Genomic DNA, 4,989 nt, shown 5'->3' with positions numbered 1-4,989 from the left:
TCTTAATCATTTTTTGAAGTCTTAAACCTGCATAAACAACCAAGCACAAAATAATGAGTTGAGGACAGAAAACCATAAAATGGAAAATCTGCCATTTGGATCCTTTGTCTAAGGTCTTACTGTTTTATTATTAGAATGAAGAAATTTTAGATTTTCCTTACTGGAAGGATGTTGTTCAACTTTATGAAGCTAGAGGGCGCACAAATGCCAGAGCCATAGGGAGCCTATTCTGAGGAGTACGGTACTGTGATGATTAAGGGTCATCCTTAATCACTGAAATAAATGCTATTGATAGACTGATTACTTTACCCCTAGTAAGGAATGGACTGGATTACTGTATCAGCCTACTCTCTGATCTCCCACCCTCCTGTCTCTCCCCACTTCAGTCTATACTTCACTCTGCTGCCCGGATTATCTTTGTGCAGAAATGCTCTGAGCATGTTACTCCCCTCCTCAAATATCTCCAGTGGCTGCCTGTCAACCTACGAATCAAGCAAAAACTCTACACTCTCGGCTTCAAGGCTTCCCATCACCTCGCCTCCTCCTACCTCATCTCCCTTCTCTCCTTCTCCAGCCCAGCCGGCACCCTCCGCTCCTCTGCCGCTAACCTCCTCACTGCACCTCATTCTCGCCTGTTCCACCGTCGACCCCCAGCCCACGTCCTTCCCTTGGCCTGGAATGCCCTCCCTCTGCACATCCACCAAGACAGTTCTCTTCCTCCCTTCAAAGCTCTGCTGAGAGCTCACCTCCTCCACGAAGCCTTTCCAGACTGAGCTCCCTTTTTCCTCTCCTCCTCCCCATCCCCCCCGCCCTACCTCCTTCCCCTCCCCCCAGCACTTGTATATATCTGTACAGATTTATTACTCTATTTTACTTGTACATATTTACTATTTAATTAATTTTGTTAATGATGTGCATATACCCTTAATTCTATTTGTTCTGACGATTTTGACACTTGTCTACATGTTTTGTTTTGCTGTCGGTCTCTGCCTTCTATTCATTCATTCATTCAATCATATTTATTGAGCTCTTACTGTGTGCAGAGCACCGTACTAAGCAATTAGGAAGTACAAGTTAGCAACATACAGAGACGGTCCCTACCCAACAACGGGCTCACAGTCTAGAAGGGGGAGACAGACAACAAAACAAAACATGTAGACACCACCGACCCCTTGCCCCTCTGGTCTGGAACTTCCTCCATCTTCATATCCGACAGACGTTCACTCTCCCCATCTTCAAAGCCTAATTAAAAAATACAACCCCTTCAAGAGGCCTTCCCTAAGCCCTCATTTTATCTTCTCCCACTCCCTTTGGCATTGCCCCTGAGCTTGGGTATGCACATTGTGTTCATCGCCCCCTCAACTCCACAGCACTTATAATAATAATAATGGCATTTGTTAAGCGCTTACTATGTGCCAAGCTCTCTCCTAAGCGCGGTGGTAGAGACAAGGTAATCAGGTTGTCCCACATGGGTCCCAAAGTATCAATTCCCATTTTACAGATAAAGTAACTGAGGCACAGAGAAGTTAAGCGACTTGCCCAAAGTGAGCCTGTTGTTGGGTAGGGACTGTCTCTATATGTTGCCGACTTGTACTTCCCAAGCACTCAGTACAGTGCTCTTCACACCATAAGTGCTCAATACCGTTGAATGAATTAATGGTAATCTGTTTTACATTCAGTGATGGCAAACGTATTGTCTCTGTAGTAATCTCTTTTTAATTTAATTTAACATTTTAATTTAACACTGTGTCTACCACAGAAACTGGGCTTTAATAATGATTGGGAAGTGCAGACATTACACCTTGGTGGAGAATATATTCCTGAAATCATCTTTACAATCTGCTCCCAATTCCCTTTGTTCTCTCATCTTCCTTTGTTCAAGCTGAATTCTTCAAGAAATAATTTCTTCTGAAAAGAATTCCACCATGTTTTCTTGGTTTGAAATCAAATTGAACTTCTCAGTGCCTACATCATTTCAATTACTTGATGTGCTTCTAACGTCTCTCGGCAAACAGTAGATAGTTTAGGTTAAGAACTATTTTCTCTCGGTTGTTGCTTTATTATGCTGTCATGTCCAACCCAAAGTGACACCATGGATACATCTCTTCCAGAATGCCCCACTTCCATCTGCAATCATTCTGGTAGCATATCCATAGAGCTTTATTGGTCAAAATATGGAAGTGGCTTACCATTGCCTCCTTCTGCGCAGTAAACGAGTCTTTGCCCTTGACTCTTTTCCATGCCGCTGCTGGCCAGCACAGGTGAGTCTTGACTTTTAGCAGATTGCTTTCCACTCACTAGCCACTGCCCAAGCTAGGAATGGAATGGGTATGCCCCTGATTGACTCTCCCTCCTGTAGTCGGGAGTGGTAGAGTACCGGAAACTCTCCGGGTGCGACCCTGAGAGGGTATTTTCTCTCCATAGCCATAGACTAATCTATAACTCACTCTCACGTGCTGTATGTTGGGACAATGATTCATTAACCAGAAAATGGTATCATTAAAATGAGGTATCTTAGCTTGCTTCTTCCCTACTTTCTTTCTTTGTTTTATGGTATTTGCTAAGTGCTTATTAAGTGGAAAGCACTGTTCTAAGCCCTGCTGTAGATACAAATTGATCAGGTTGGATGCACTCTCTGTCCCACAGGGGACTCACAATCTAAGTAGGATGAAGAACAGGTTTTGAATCCCCATTTTACAGTTCATTCATTCAATTGTATTCATTCATTCATTCAATCGTATTTATTGAGCGCTTACTGTGTGCAGTACTAAGTGCTTGGGAAGTACAAGTTGGCAACATAAACAGTTCATAACAGTTCATGAAACTAAGGCACAGACAAGTGACTTGCCCCAGATCACATAGCCAGCATCTGGCGAAGGCAGGATTAGAACCCAGGTCCTCTGACTCCCAGACCTGTGTTCAATTCACTAAACTAACCTCCCTTTCTTCCTTCCTCAATATTGTGCTCCTTTGCCTTAGTTTGGGAGAATTCCCAAGAGACTCAAGACTGCTGGAGTCAGTAGCCCAAAGGTGACTGCCGTTAGGAAGAATGACTGCACTTGTAAAAGACTTTTTTAAGGTACTCAGATTGAAAGCCAGCCGCAAATAAATTAGAAGAGAATCATGGTTAACTGGATTTGTTACACTGTTAGTTCGCAGAGGGAAGAGAATGAATGAATGAATGAAAGAGCCTAGGTTTTAGTTAGGTATACCTATATAGCTATATAGAGCTATCTAGCTCTAGAATATAATGACTTCTCAAATTTTAACATCAAGAACTATAAGCAGTGTTTCCCCCTCCCTTTCAAAAAGAGCTCAAGAATACTTTCATTCATTCATTCAATCGTATTTATTGAGCACTTACTGTGTGCAGAGCACTATGCTAAGCATTTAGAAAGTACAAGTTGGCAAAATATAGAGACGGTCCCTACCGAACAACAGGCTCACACTTCTTAATCAGCCAGTCACTGTCTTGGGAAGCAGCGTGGCTCAATGGAAAGAACACGGGCTTGGGAGTCAGAGGTCAGGGGTTCAAATCCCAGCTCCACCACTTGTCAGCTGTTTGATTTTGGGCAAGTCACTTAACTTCTCTGTGCCTCAGTGACCTCATCTGGAAAATGGGGTTTAAGACTGTGAGCCCCCCGTGGGACAACCTCATCACCTTGTAACCTCCCCAGCACTTAGAACAGTGCTTTGCACATAGTAAGTGCTTAATAAATGTCATCATTATTATTAGTATTTGATGGATCCCCCAGGTTGGGTGGTGAGGGAAATCTCTGGAACTTTTCTGATGGGCTCTGTCTTTGCCTGATGTTTTGGGCTGAAGACATGTTTGGGTTTTCTGTAATTTCATGCGAACAACTTACTCGGGTCTGTTTTCATTACTAAAGGAATTTTTTCTGCTGTTCCCTGTTAATCCCCCACTTAATCGGCATGGCCTTGTGGGTACAGCACGGGCTTGGGAGTCAGAAGGTCCTTTGTTCTAATCTTGCCTCCACCACTTGTCTGCTGTGTGACCCTGGCCAAATCACTTCACTTCTCTGTGACTCAGTTACCTCACCTGTAAAATGGGGATTAAGACTGTGAGCCCCATGTGGGACATGGACTGTGTCCAACCTAATTTGTGTTCAACCCAGCACTTAGTACAGTGCCTTCATTTAGTAAACACTTAACAAATGCCATAATAATAATTATTATTATCAGCCACTTCAGCACAAGTATTCAGAAGTAGTAAGCCTAGTGAAAAGAGCCTGGGCCTGGGAGTCAGAAGACTTGGGTCACACTTGCTGGCTGTGTGACCTTGGGCAAATCACCTAACTTCTCTGGGCCTCTGTTTTCTCATCTGTAAAATGGGGATTCAATACCTGTTCACCCTTCCCATTAGCCTTGGAGCCCCATGGGACAGGGCCTGTGCCCAACTTGATTATTTTGTAGCTACCCCTACACTTAGTACAGTGCTTGGCACATAGTAAGCACTCAACAAATCTCAACATTATTATTACTACTTCGATGTGTTTATTCACTTACATCTCTTTTCTCACTTTTACTTCATTGGTGGCTTTATTTCTATTCTCTCCCCCACTTGATTGTACCTCTCTCAGGACAGGGGTCATGTCTTCTTTTTTTTCTTTATGCTTCTCAAGGACTCGCATGATGCTCAATATGTGATCAGTCGATCCTGCTCCCAGAATTTGTTGGTAAATGTTTCTGAACAAAGGTAAACCCAGCTTCTGCAGGAGACAGTACAGCCTAGAGTGGATGGAGCCCTGAACTGGGAGTAAGAACACCTGTATGACTCTGGGTAAGACACTTCATCTCTCTGTGTCTCCATTCTAAGACAAAGATGCAGTGCTCTGAAATGACAGAAGCAGAAGACTCCCAGAAGGTGGTTAAGATTCAATACTTGCATTCTGTAACCAAGAACAATCCTTTCCTCTCCGTCCTCTTCCCCATCCACAATATTAATGTAATGCGCATTTGACGCCTTTG

Source organism: Tachyglossus aculeatus, chromosome 11, assembly GCF_015852505.1.
Source record: "Tachyglossus aculeatus isolate mTacAcu1 chromosome 11, mTacAcu1.pri, whole genome shotgun sequence".
Lineage (NCBI taxonomy): Eukaryota > Metazoa > Chordata > Mammalia > Monotremata > Tachyglossidae > Tachyglossus > Tachyglossus aculeatus.
The sequence above is the reverse complement of the archived record's forward strand: the minus strand, read 5'-3'. Positions refer to the sequence as shown.